Source organism: Pinus tabuliformis, chromosome 4_1 (genome assembly GCF_031772625.1).
Source record: "Pinus tabuliformis cultivar Carrire ecotype Pingquan chromosome 4_1, CPIR1, whole genome shotgun sequence".
Lineage (NCBI taxonomy): Eukaryota > Viridiplantae > Streptophyta > Pinopsida > Pinales > Pinaceae > Pinus > Pinus tabuliformis.
In genome coordinates this window covers 520,260,917-520,275,050 of record NC_142303.1, presented here as the reverse complement: position 1 = coordinate 520,275,050, position 14,134 = coordinate 520,260,917, and the positions used below count along the sequence as shown (strand labels likewise).

The 14,134-nt window shown below is 38.7% G+C and overlaps 1 pseudogene; it reads left to right on the top strand.

The window, feature by feature from the left end:
- Positions 1-12,659: 12,659 nt before the first annotated feature.
- On the top strand, positions 12,660-13,418 carry LOC149176868 (uncharacterized; annotated as a pseudogene).
- The last annotated feature ends 716 nt before the right edge of the window (positions 13,419-14,134 follow it).

The window sequence follows — 14,134 nt, the reverse complement described above, 5'->3', positions numbered from 1 at the left end:
CTGTGATCGAGTTGGCCATCTGAAAGATCACTGTTTTGATCTTCATCCATGTGAGCACTGTCATAAAACCAGCCATTCTTCACACAGATGCTTCAGAAACAAACCACCTGCAAGAACAAAGATTCATCTTGGATGGATCGCTTCTTGGCAATGGGCATCAATAGCCAAGAAGATATTCCAAACACATGTCAGAACTTGTTCCAGAGTATTGAACAGTCTTGCAGTTGAGTTTTCTCCATCTTCTCACCTTGTACCTGACAGGGGGGAAATGATGGTCATCTACAAGCTTCAAAGTCACATCAAGCGAGCCTGAGCCACAACCTGCCACACCAGTTTCAGAGTTGTAGCCAGAGACAAAGATGCCTGAACATGCCTTCAGTTGGCAATCTGGGACACTTCCTTTAGCAGAAGACTCCAGCTTCTTGCCAGTTTTGGAAGAGTTCCAGGAATTACAGAGTTGTTGGTCATCCTTAAACCATCACAGATTGAGAACACTTCCTCTAGCAGAAGACACCAGCTTCTTGCCAATTTTGGAAGAGTTCCAGGAATTGCATTAAGCATTCCAGAGTTCTTGGTCATCCTTAAACCATCACAGATTGAGAACACTTCCTCTAGCAGAAAACTTCAGTTTTTTGCCAGTTTTGGAAGAGTTCCGGGAACTGCACTAAGCATTCTAGTGTTGGTGGTCATCCTTAAACCACCGCCCTTTTTTACCAACATTTCATAGAGCACATTCAGCCTAGTGCTGCCATGCATTTTTTGCACATTTTGTATTACAGCTCTCTTCTTGGACTCATACATAACCCTTCGGATTAAGGGGGGGAATGTTGGACACCTAATCCTAAAGGGTTAGTGTGGAAGTCGAATGGACAAAAGGAGTCCAAGAGACCTTGGGACCTGAAACCCAAGAGTCATATGTTGTACTATAAATGTATATCTTATGGTAATAAAAAAATGTACTGAATGATTTATCTTTCATATGTTTGAGCTGTCCATGTGTGTTTAACATACACAAATTAACCAATATTCACTTCATGATACATTAATTTACATTAAATATAAAACATGAAACATGAAGATTAAGATCAATTTGTATATGGATTGAGTAACTTTTAAACTTCACTAAAATATGAATGACATTGAATTATGTGAATGTGTATATATTTAAAAACTTCAAGCTAATTACACCAACAAGCATTATATTATGAGGTTTATCTTGGTGACACTGTTGAGATTCGTTGTCCTCAACAGGTGTCATAGATTTCAACATTGTTTCCTTTATCACTAGGTTTTGCCTTTATGACCCTTTAACATTGTTTCAATTTTGTGCCATGAATGTCTAATCAGGGCTTGTGAAGCTTGCAGTAGTTGTAGGAGGAAATAATCCAATGGCGTCATACCAAGACAAGACAGGGGGTATTCTCTATTTTGAATTTTCATAGCTTATGCACCATCACATAGTTAATAGGTCAAAAAGGGACGAATGATCCTCATACTGCACCACTGCCCACTTAACAGGACGAACAAGGTCAAAAAATCCTCATATTGCAACATTGGTCCCAAATCAAATTAGTTCCTCCTATTCCAACTCATTAGGCTAATGTAAATGTGAATAAATAACCAAAAAAATAGGGAGATGCAAACAAACCTAATCTAGTTGTGATTGAATAAGTGTGCACACTTAATGTAGGTACCAATTCATATTTAATTTTAGCCTGACATTTTTTTGGATTCAAAAACTAAAGTAGGTACCAATTCATATTTTTCGTTTAGCCTAGCAATTTCTGTGGATTCAAAAACTAAAGCAGAAATGGGTAACAATTGATATTTACGTTTAACAATAAAATATAGGGGGTGGTCTCTATTTTCTATTGCTATAGCTTATGCACCACTACCCATTTAATTGGTCGAAAAGGGTTGAACGATTCCTCATACTACACCACCACCAAGTTAATAGGCGGAAAAGGGTCGAACGGTCCTCATACTGCAACATTAGTCCCAAATCAAATTAGTTCCTACTAATCCCACTCATTGGGTTGATGTAGATGTGAATATATAACCAGAAAAAACAAAGAGATGCAAAGAAATTGACCTAATCTATTTGTGATTGAATCCTTGCACACACATGAAGCAAGTACCAATTCATATTTAAGTTTAGCCTGGATTTTTTTTGGATTCAAAAACTAAAGCAGGTACCAATTCATTGTTTTGTCTAGCCTGGAAATTTCTATGGATTCAAAAATTAAAGAAAAAGAAGGTAGAAATTGATATTTACGTTTAGCTTAGAAATTTATGTGGATTTAAAAATTGAAGTAGAAGTACCAATTCATATTTATGTTACGTTTAACCTGGAAATTCAATAATGCTTGAACAGAGCTATTGCATGAAATTAAAAATTCATATTCATTCATATAGTGTATGTCAATTACCAAGCCAATATAAGATCTAGCCTCCTTGCCTTAGAGGTAACCTCTCTGATTGGTGAGCTGTAACAACACTGGTCAAAATTCCATGTAATAAAGTTAATAAAGGAAAAATAATAACCAAGGTCATGGGACGTGTATTCCAAGATGAATTTTGGGAAAAACATCCTAGTGTGGGTGTTCATTTGGTTTATTATGGCTAAGGAAATTGGCAAAGGCAATGGAAAAATCTTTGGAAAGGCAAGAGACATTAATTGGCATTTTATTTATGAAAATAATGGAAATTAGGAGAAAAGGAAGGTGAAAGGTTACATGTTGCATTTCAGGAGGAAAATGAAGGAAAATAATGGAAAATGAAGAAAATAGATGCCTCGTTAATAAAAAGGCTTTTGAGGATTAGTTCACAACCTTTTTCCAATTCAGTTTTGGAGCTCTCTCTCTATTCTCTTTACTCTCTCATACTCTCATACACTTAGAGTATTCTTAGAGCATTCTAGAATTGGGGAAAAGAAGTCAAAGGAAGGGAAAGAAAGCAAGAAAGAGTGGGATCTAGTGGCTACAACAAAATTACTTATAGGTATCAAGTTGCATGTATGATTTCTTTGCTAGTTCATTGGCATGGGTCTTACCAAGTGTGGCATTGGTTTTCAACATTGCCTTTCCAATTCCAGAGAGCTATGGTGTGATGGGGTTTCTCTTATTTGGTTGTGATGGATTTCCGGATGGTTTCGAAACTGAGTGGGTGGGTCTCAGGGGAGAAACACAAGGCCTAGGTATCCTTGGACTGGTGATGGTGGGATTGCGATAAAGCCCGATTGTGTATGCCCTCAATAGGCCTAGGAATCCTCGACTAATGAATGGAGGGATATAATGTAAATCCTAGAGGGTGGAGCCTCGTTGGACCTAAGAATCCTCGACTGGTGAATAACGAGATTTACAGTAAAGCCCAGAGGTGGAGATAGAAAAATTCCTCACAGTTTAGGTGGCGAGATCTAGAGGCATCCATGCTTGTATAGGCCTAGTGATCCCTCAAGGACTAGTAAATGGTGGGATTGTTGTAAAGCCTTGTAGTGTATGTTTCTTGCTTGGGCCTAAGAATCCCTTGGAGGGATTATGGTAAAGCTTGGTTGTATTGATGAGGGTTTCAGGCCTAGGAATCCCTTGGTGGATATACAATAAAGCCCGAGGAAGCCTTGATTGGTTTTGTTATGAGTCCCATATTCATGCTTGGATATGGCACGAGGGTGATTGGCTAAAAGAAAGATTTTATTCATCCCTATCTATGGTTGGTTGGTTCATGTAAATTCCTAACTTTGTTGTCTTATTCATACATTAATAGGAACTCCTTTCCTTTGGTATTTAATGTGTAAATGTACGTGTTAATATGTGGTTTTTATGGTTTTTCTGCTCTTGTTATTCTGTTGGATATATGTTGGTTATAAGCATGGTTCATGACAAAATTTGGTTATGGATCTCATCATGATTTTATTAGTACATGAAATTTGAATGAATATATGACTTAATAGATGATAATGCAACTATTGTGATAAGGCATCAATTCTTCTTGACAATTCTCAGATAAGTATGAGACCCCTATCCTCGGTATGTGGTACCTGTAGATTACATGTTTATGATATGTTTGACGAAATGCCTGTCATGGATAGTAGGGGTTAGGTCAAGTCCTTGAACCAATTTTTCATTAGTAGCTTTAATTCATTGTTATTTATCATTTCTGGAAGTTTCATGAAGTTCTGGGCAAAGGCATGAGACCTAGCCCTGAAAAAGTCACACGAGATCCAGGGTTGTTGGCTCAGAACTACCTGAAAAATTCCACAATCACATGCATGCCTTAGTGTGGGAGTGACTAGAGGCCTCATTCACATGCATGGGTTCTCGTGGGAGTGATTGAGGGTCTAGCTCTGCAAAATGGAAAGTTGTCTCAAGGGTTGGGAACCTGTAAGGGTTGGTTGTCTCCTGAAGGTTCTGTAGCTTCTGAGAAAGGTCAGATTGGTTTTGTTTTGTTGGTTCCACTTCCATAACTGTACATGAGGAGTTGAACCACATCATAGTAACTCTTCATCACAGGTTCACCCCAAGGGACCAGCCCAAATTGGGTAAATGTGGGAGGAGGGCGTTACAGAGTGGTATCAAAGCATGGTTCACCCCTTGGACTAAATGGGTGGAATGTGTTCGTCATGCATACATGTTAGTTGCATATGTGTTCTATATGCTTGTGGTCTATGTAATTGCTATGTAGGCATAGTTGCAGTCGTGTCTCCATGTGGAATTTGATGGTTTTGATTGTTGGATGTATTTGTCGTGAGTGTATGTCGATCATGCATTTGTCATGCATGTTAGTGTCTATACATCATTATTCATACATTGAAATGGTTATACTTGTTGTGCATGAGGTCATGGTATGTGGTCGGTATAGTCATGCATGGTAACTAGATAATGGTTGAAATGATGATTATATTTTGATATGATTATGTTTATACATGTATTGCGCTAATCAGGTTGATCTTCCAGAGGAGATATCCTCCCCTTAACTATATTGGGGTATGTTGATTATTTTATGTTTTGGTTTAATCTCACATGGTATACTTGCAAGAAGAAGTTCAAATATGACTAGAAATATGGTAGACTATAGTTCATAAGACTCTCCCTATAGATTAGATGAGCAACATGATGATGGACACTCTTCTGATATAGAAAACACATTGAGAAATAATATAGGTTAATGAATTTATCCTTCAGAGTTTGTCAGAATTGGAGAGACAAGGACCACTTAGGATCATCCATGGGCAAGACGATAGGACTAATGGAGAATATAGAAGTAGGTCTCATAGTGGGCACAAATCGGAGAGAGATGACACTATTAGAGATGGTAGGTTCTTGGATACTCCAAATAGGAGAGGTGATGGATATAAGTTTTATTCTAGTTTTGGTTCTGACAGATATCATGGTCATCATCATTACCATCCTTATAGGAGGAATGGCATGGGATATTTACTGTATGAGTTCAAGAAAGAAAAGTCACCTACCTTTGGTGGGGATTTGAAGAAACCGGAAGATGAAGATGCATGGTTACTCGAGATGAAGTTGTTCTTTGAGTTGCATGATTACAAAGAGAACATAAATTCCATAATATCTATCTTTAGCCTGAAAGGGAAAGCAGACATCTGGTGGGAAGATGTGAAGCAGGTTAGAGACATCGGGGCATAAGAGTTGAGTTGGCATGAATACAAGAGACGTTTTAGGAAGAAATATTTATCAGAGAGGTACTATGATAGTAAGGCCAATGAATTCTATGAGCTAAAGATGGGATCGATGACGAATGAGGAGTGTATGACCAAGTTCCTAGAGTTATTGAGGTATGCACTGTATCTTAAGGATGAGAAATCCAAAGTTTATAGATTTGTCAGTGGATTACCACTAGAATTTAGAGATCAGATTGAATATGATGATCCTCAGTCACTTGAAGAAGTCATTGGGAATTTGAAACACTGTAATGAGAAATCAAAGTGTAAGAAAGAATCTCATCAAGGTTGGAAAGGGAAAGACAAGACTAAAGGTAAATGGCAGCTGAAAAAAAAAAAAAGACCTCGGGATGCAGGTGAGAAAGAAAATTTTGCACCCTCCAAGAAGTTTAATTGACCTCATCCTGGAGGAAAGTATAATAAAGGTGATGGTAAGGGATGGTTGCAGTGTTGGACATGTGGTAAGGATCATCTCAAGAGATATTTTCTATAGAATCAGAGTGGTAGGCCTCAGATTTATAGTGCACAAGATGTCCAAATAGTTGGGGATGTTGGGCAGAGCATTCCACAAATTTATGCAGCGTTGAATAACAGGCAAGCAGATCGCCAGGCATCTACTATTGAGATGGACAGTAAGATTTGTGGTCAAGTTGTTTCTATTTTGATTGGCCCTGGATCTAATTATAGTTATGTAAGTCTTGACTTGGTGGATAAGTGTGATTTGAATAAATAAGTGCATGCAGAATCTTGGTTAGTGCAGTTGGATACAAGTACAAATAAAAGAGTTCATCATTGGGTAAGAGCTTGTGAGTTCAAGTTGAATGGTATGTCTACCTCATCACATTTGAATGTACTTCCGTTGGGATCATATAGTATGCTTTTGGGTATGGATTGGTTATATATTCATAGAACTAAGGTGGACTGCTATGACAAAGCTATTGAATGCTTAGATGACAATGGGGAACAAAGAATCTTGCAGGGTAAGAAGAAAGATACATCAATTAGAATGGTGATAGATATGCATGAAAAGCACAATTGCAAAAAGGGTGTGTGTTATTTGGAGTGCATATTTCTAGTGATAAAGGTAAGGGTTTTGAGGATGCAGAAGTTATGAAGAGGTATCCGATCTTGCAACGGTTTCAAGATGTGTTTCTAGTAGATATTTCAAAGTTTCCACCTCGTAGAGAAGTGGACTTTTCCATTACGTTGGTACCAAGGGCAACACCAACATCAAAGGCACCATACAGGATGAGCACACCAGAGTTAGTAAAGCTAAATTTGCAGTTGAAGGAAATGCTTGAAAAGGGATACATTATTCCAAGTGTATCGCCTTTGGGTGCACTCGTGTTGTTCGTGAAGAAAAAGGATGGTACTCTCAGGTTATGCATTGATTACAGGTAGTTGAACAAGGTTACCATCAAGAATAAGTATCCATTGCCGAGGATTGATGACTTGTTTGACCAGTTGAAGGGAGCAACAATGTTCACGAAGATTGACTTGAGATCTGGATATCATCAGGTACGCATTAAAGAAGAGGACACCTACAAGACTTCTTTTCAGACCAGGTATGGGCATTATGAATTTGTTGTAGTTCCATTCAGCTTGACTAATGCTACAACTACTTTCATGTGCTTGATGAATAGTGTGTCTCATCCTTATCTGGACAAGCTTGTCATTGTATTCATTGATGATATATTGATATTTTTTAAGAATAAGGAAGAGCATGCCGAACACTTAGCAACAATGTTGAGATTGCTAAGAGAGTATCAGTTGTATGCCAAGCTTAGAAAATGCAGTTTCTTTCAAAAAAAGGTACATTACTTGGGACATGTTGTTTCCAAGGAAGGCATAGGACTGGACCCGAAGAAGTTAAGAGCTATCATGGAGTGGGAAATTCCTAGATATGTGGATTAGATAAGATCATTTATGGGACTAGCAGGTTATTATAGGAGGTTCATTGGGAACTTCTCTTAGATTTCATATCCTATTATGTCAATGCAAAGGAAAAGCAAGAGATTTTTGAGGAATTTGCAACAATTTTTGAGCAATTAATGCAATTGTTGATAAACACTCCTGTTCTAAAGATTGCAAATCCAGACAGAGAGTTTGTGATGTGTATAGATTCCTTAAAAATATGACTTGCTGGATTCTTAATGCAGAAAGGACAGGTAATGTGTTATGAGTCATGGAAGATGAATGAGAACGAGAAGAATTATCGGACACATGATCTTGAGTTGGCAGCGATCATCCATGCATTGAATATGTGGAGGCGCTATCTTCTTGGAAGGAGGTTTGTGTTGATGAGTGATCACAGTGGATTGAGGTATTTGTTTGACCAACCAAATATGAATACTAGGAAAGCTAGATGGTTGGCCATGATTAGCAAGTTTGAATTTGAGATCTAGTACATTAAGGGAAAGGAAAATAAGGTTGCAAATGCTCTTAGCAAGAGAGTGCGAATGAATCATATAGCATCTATGAGTTATTATGGTAAAAACTTACAGGATTAGATTTTATAGGCAAGACAATAGGATGGCAAGTACATGGAGCTTAGGCATAGGTTACAACATGGTACATGTGATCAGGATGTGGACTGTTGGGTAGCAGATCCCCCCATAGCATGTTTTTGGGGCTTAACGCCCGAGTTTTGGTCAATGTAATGTAAAGACCCCGCAAAATGCGGGTGCAGAGCGAAAGAGTCTAGGGTTGTCCGCCCTAAAATAATATAATTTAATGTAAATTGTGTCTGCCTACCCATGGTCTGCAGACCATGGGATTGTATATATAGAGCTAGGCTCTAAGTGTAAAGAAAAATTTTTGAGAGTTTTGAAAAGTAATAGATAGATGGGAAGGCATGGTTAGAAGATAGAAGTGGATCTGGAGTGTATTGGGTCATAGTGGTAGGAAGAGGCTCTGTAGCTAAGTGTGCAGAGGCCTAGTAGAGTCCGCAGCTGAGTGCGCAGACCCCTGCAGCTGAGTGCGCGGGGTGGAGTCGGGTTTGTAACTAAACTTGAATATTAATAAAGATAAGATTGATTCAAAATATTGTGTTTCTGTTAGTAGATCTGTGTTTCTATGTTCTGGTTATCTTTATGCACTTATAGTGTTTTCGAATACGCATGCTTCTTTGAAAGTTGAATAAGTAATAAGAATATTGGGCTAGCACAGACTAAGTTAAGCACTAATATAATAACACAGTAAGGATCGGATCAAAATAATATTGTATTCACAAAGGTGCGCACAGGTTGCGAAGAATAGAAAGTTGTGCGCAGCACGCATATTAGGATTGCGAACCTCTAGAACCTTCATCAAGACATTCCTAGGGTGCGGAAACCTGGTTCCAGCACCCTCCCATACTACTTCGGGTGAGACCTCAGTCCGCGCTCTGCGAACTGTTGCTAAAAGCGCCAGTAGTACCGGAATTTTCTTGGCTAAACTCACTGTTGAACCTGGGTTAGGCCCCACATAGCCAACATGGACTATCGTCTCACAATGGATGGTTTGGTTAGATTTAGGGACAGGAACTATGTGTCGAATGATAGTGAGCACAAGAAGACTATATTGTGAGACATCCATGCAAAACCATATTCAAGGCACCCGGGATACCAGAAGACATTGACATTGGTGAATAAGTTTTATTATTGGCTGAATCAGAAGAAGGATGTGGTGGATTTTGTGGCTATATGCTTAGATTGTCAACATGTAAAAGCATATTGTAAGCACCCAAGTGGATTACTACAACCGATTTTGATTCCAGAGTGGAAATGGGAGGTCATTTCCATGGATTTCATCACATGTTTTCTGGGGACATCTAGACAGTATGATTCCATCATGGTTGTGGTGGAAAAGTTGACAAAGGTAGCACACTTCATTCTAGTAAAGTTTACCTATTCAGCTAGTGATGTGGCACAGGTCTTCATCGGAGATGTAGTGAGGTTGCATGGTGTTCCAAGGAAGATTGTGTCAAATAGGGATGCTAAGTTCACTTCTAGATTCTGGAAGAAGTTGTTTGCAGGTTTGGGAACAAAGTTTTCCATCAACACATCTTATCATCCGCAGACAGATGGATAGACTGAGAGGGTCAATAGGATATTGGAGGACATGTTGAGGATTTATTTGATGCATCAGTGGAGGAGATGGGAGGAGTACCTTTCGTTGGTTGAGTTTTCTTACAAAAATGGGTATCAGGAGTCAATGAGGATGAGTCTATTCGAGGCACTGTATGGGCAGAGTTGTAATACTCATATCAGTTGGAGTGATCCAATGAACAGGATGTTGATAGGACCAGACATGTTGGCAGAAATGGAATAAGAAATGCAAGTAATCAAGAAGAATCTGAAGGAAACAAAGGACATACAGAAAATTTATTCAAGTCAGAACAATATGTTTAAGGAGTTTCAATTTAGGGAAAAAGTGTACATGTGCATCAAGCCCAAGAAGAGCTCCTTGAGGATTGGATCATGTGCCAAGTTGGCACCTTGATTTTGTGGACCTTTCAGTATTCTTGAAAGGATTGGACCAATATCCTATCGACTTACATTGCCTCCGACAATGAAATTCCTTAATATTTTCCATGTGTCATTGCTTAAGAAGTATGTTAAATATTTTGATCATGTTATTGATTGGTATGTATTGTAGGTGGATCTAGATGGAGAATTCCAGCCAGAACCTCGGTGTATTTTGTAAAGAGATATGCTCATGCCCTGGAATCAAGAAATCGAGCAGGTTAAAGTGCAATGGAAGCACTTTGGGCCCAATGAAGCTACATGGGAGATGGAGGATAATATGTGGGCTATGTATCCTTCTCTATTCGCTAGTTAAGCGAATGTTTTTTGCATATATTTTGGTGTGATTTTTTGGTGCATGTATATATCTATATGGATGTAAATACCACCATAAGCTGTGTTATAAAGCTCCAATAAGTGGTATGGGTTTCATGTCATTATGGTTATCATGTTGCTATGTTCCTCATGTTGGTTTTCTTCTCAGCAGGATGATCATTGCAAATATCGAATCAATATAAGCTATAAAGATCCATGGGCAGTATGTTTTTCTTTTCTATTGTCTTGCTGGTTGTAACTGTTAAACAAATACATGGCAGCAACAAAAGATGAATGATAAACATGAGAGTGTATCTATTATTAACAAATGATATACATTTATAGTACATTCATATTACCTTTGGTTTCGTATTCCAAGGTCTCTTGGACTTCCTTAGACTATTCAACTTTCACACCAACCCTTAGGGGATTAGGTGTCCAACATTCCCCCCCTTAATCCGAAGGGTTGTGTATGAATCCAAGAAGAGAGATGTAATACAAAACGTGCAAAAATGCATGGTAGCACAAGGTTGAACGTGCTCTCTAAAATGTTGGTATAAGGGAGGTGGTTTAAGGATGACCACCAACACTGGAATGCTTAGTGCAGTTCCAATAACTCTTCCAAGTCTGGCATGAAACTCAGGTCTTCTGCTAGAGGAAGTGCTCCTGATGTTTTGAAGAGGGAAACCTTCAACCAATAAAGGGAGGTCTCACCCCACATGAAATGGAGAACCTCAACCTGAAAAGGGAGCTTTCAACCTATGATGGTTTAAGGATGACCAACAACTCTGGAATGCTTAATGCAATTCCTGGAACTCTTCCAAAACTGGAAAGACGCTGAAGTCTTCTGGTAGAGGAAGTGTCCTCAATTCTTTGAAGAGGTGTCACGGACTGAAGGCATGCTCAGGGGCATATTTGTCTATGGCTACAACTCTAAATCTGGTATGACAGGTTGTGGCTCATGCTCGGTTCATGTGGCTTTGAATCTTGTAGATGACCATCATTTCTCCCCCTGTCAGATACAAGGTGAGATGGAAAAAATTAAACTGCAAGGCTATTCAATACTCTGGAACAAGTTCTGACATATGACTGGAATATCTTCTTGGTTTTTGATGCCCATTGCCAAGAAGCAATCCATCCAAGATGAATCTTTGTTCTTGCAGGAGGTTTGTTTCTGAAGCATCTATTTGAAGAATGACTGGTTTTATGATAGTTCTTACATGGATGAAGATCAAAACAGTGATATTTCATATAGCCAACTCGGTCACAGTGTTGGCATTTAACAGTCTGTTGTTGTTGTTGTGGAAGAGGAGAAGAATCTAGAATAGTTGAAGGTGAACTGTCATTAAGGAATCCAATACTCTAAAACTGAATGGGCTTTGAGTAATGTAGAATATGAAATGAAACCTCCTTATCATATCCAAGACATGTTTTGTGCTTGTTATGGACAAGCTCTTCCCAAGGTCTGATGATGGGCTTGGGAAGTGCAAACTGAACTTCTGCATTTGCATGTAAATCTGTTGCTTTATTGGGCACTGGATCTGAATCAACTATAACATTATTGTCTTGTTGTTTATGGGAGTTTGTTTCAATCTTCTGAACATAAACATGTTTAGAATAATGACTCCACTACTGTAATGCTTCTTACTGTAGTTGAGATTCAAGCTGCAAAAAATCAATCTATTATTGTGCATATTGTAGACAAGTCTGAATTTTTGAGAGAGAGCCTTTGATGATTTGGAATGTGTCATCAGAAGTAGATTGTATTAGAGTTTTCAAGAACTCTAATACTTCACCAATTTGAGTCATTTTCTCCAATGTCAAACTCAACAAATGAAAGTGTGAACTTGTGCAGAAAATGTGCCAGCAATAAAATAATCAATGAAATAAGTGAGTAACAAATTCGAGATATTTCTTTGAAATATCTACCATTATCTTGCTTGGATACTAGATAGAAGTCATGTTTAGAAACAATCTTGAATATATCAATGTTCCTCCCTTGTTCAAAGTGAAATGTTCAAAGGTTGTTGCCCATAATTTAGAAAATATAGAGAAACTTATAATTTCAAAAAGGCTTCCATGGTGTTTTCTCTTGAAATATAATCACCCATCTCTTCTTTGCACAAACCCTATCACTTTCTTGCCGGGAAATTTCATATGTTGCAGTGTATGGTAGCTACTCTAGTGGTAGTCATTCGAGTGGTTTGTATAGGCGTACTGGATACAAAGTTATTGTGCATGGACTACCTAGCTCTGCATCATGGCAAGATTTGAAGGATCACATGCATCGTGTTGTTGATGTATGCTTTTCTCAAGTTTACCGCAAAGGAAATGACATGTGGGAGTTGTAGACTACACAAGCTACGAGGATATGAAAAATTATATAAGAAAGCTTGATGATTCAGAGTTCCACAATCCATTTTCTCGATTGTGGGCGCAGTTATTCTCGAAGTTACTCAAGAAGTTAAAGCGAGAGAAGTGCTAGAAGTTATGATTCTCGTCAGAGTCGTAGTCGAAGCCGCTCTAGAAGCCCGTCTGTATATTCAAGATCAATATCATGATCAAGATCAGCCTCAAAAAGTGCATACTCTCCCAATCGTAAATCTTACTCCCTTTCGAGCTCATGTTCCTTTTCCAGGTCTAGATCGAGGGCATCTTCTTACAAGAAATCAATTTCTCGAAGCAGGAGCCATAGTTTGACCATACCCCATAATACTGAAAAGTGAAGCATTAGTGCATCTCCATCTCGGTCTCGGTCTCGATCTCCATCTCCTTCTCACTCTCGCTCACGGTCACGTTCACCTTTGGAGAAGGCGAAGTCACGAAGCTGTAGTGAAGGCCCAAATGTTCGAAGTCTTAGCCCGAGATTAGAAGATGATATATTTCCAAGGTGGGATTCTTATTTATATAACTAATGATAGGAACTGAACTGTATTAACATGCATCTATTAACAAAACCCGATCATGATCAAGGTTCGATGCTGGTGTGGTGTCCACCGACGAATGCAAAAAATGTAGATCTTGTAAATTACCCGTATGGTGCGATTGTTGTCATTTAGAGTAAAGGGTGTGATCATTGGCATTCAGAACAAAGGGTGCGACTATATGGTGTGACTTTTGGCTACCAGCTATCTAACAATCCAAACCTTTGAGGAAATGAAACGGTTTTCCTCTACCAAGTGCAGAGGATGAAAAGCAAGAGCGGAAATGGCAGACGACATCTGTACTATGGAAGTGGATCAGCTCCCTCAAGGGAAGTAATTGCAATGGTTTCTACTCATCACATCTTTCGACCGTATCATTGCCAAAATCCTCTACAATGCAGACTCAGGATCTTCCTTCATTCAAGTCCATACTTAAGCCTCTGCGGTATGCGCCAACAAATATTGAAATAAGAGAATGTGACAATGCTCTATAGTAAATTTTAACAACAAACCATTCTTGATCCCAAAAAAATATTGGTAGAGTGCACCTTAATTGTCTGGTAATGCTAGCCAGGAGATGGTGAAATGGTTCAACCCACAGTGAAATTGTCAAGGAAGTCAAGTAATCAAATAGCACAAGTTGACATAGTAACAAATGAGTAGGGATAGAGAAACACTTAATTTCAAGAAAATTGACAGCGCTGAGA